The following is a 1,081-nucleotide window of genomic DNA, read 5'->3' on the forward strand; positions in this document are numbered from 1 at the left end:
TATAATATAATGCTAAAATTAGAATTAGAATATTATAATTAATTCTTGCTGCTATTTTGATATTCCAAATTTATCATGTAGGTCATAACCCGCTAGTAAGTCATAATATTATGGTCAATCCACGGCGTAAATCACACAATATTATCGTCAATGTCACATTAAGAATTATGTTGCCATTTTATCTAAAGTGAATTCAATTCAAAAAAATTATATTGCCATTTTTATCTAGGAGTGACAACACTATTTTTAAATTCGTGAGTATTCACCACATCCTACCATTCGAAATGGATAATTATTTGTCCTCGTGCCGAACAAATTTTTAACAGGACGGATTCTTAGACGGAGTGAGACGAGGTCGAGTTTAGGTTAAATTCGTCTCTACCCGTCTTGGTATATATATAATATATATAAATATATATACTTTTAATATATAATATATGTAATATATATATAAAATAATTAGTAAAATGATTAATAATATTATATCATATTTAAATTTTTATTTTAATTTATATTACATATGTAATGATAGTTATATAAATTTTAAAATTTAATTTTATTTGTTAAATTTTAATAATGATAGGAACGGAACGAGTACCCACAAAAGCGGGTTAGAATTTAACTTTTTACTATCCACAAGTAAAAACGAAGCGAATTCGATACAGATTATTATAGGATGAGACAGGATAAGGTAGGACGAAAACTCATCTCTAATTGCCTCATTGCCACTCCGATCTTCATCAATGACATCATCATCAATAACAATATCCAAAGTATTATATATCACTTTGACTATATGATTCATCAATTTGCACAAATTTAACCAAGCCTTGAGAACTAGTGCATTCCACAACATATTAAAATTCCTAGCATGTATGTATTATTCATTTATTCTAGTTGAATGCTTAGTTTCTTACCTTGAAAGTTATATGGTGCTTTCTGTGATGGCTATATGTGATCTGTAGCTAGCGTGGCTATGGGAGGCTGATATGTGATAATACTATACGTGTTGGGTCGATTGGCAAGTTGGACCACATAACTCCAGGTTTAAAAGATAGTAACTCTTCTAATGAGGACGGTA

The sequence above is a fragment of the Arachis ipaensis genome, chromosome B02, assembly GCF_000816755.2.
Source record: "Arachis ipaensis cultivar K30076 chromosome B02, Araip1.1, whole genome shotgun sequence".
Classification (NCBI taxonomy): domain Eukaryota; kingdom Viridiplantae; phylum Streptophyta; class Magnoliopsida; order Fabales; family Fabaceae; genus Arachis; species Arachis ipaensis.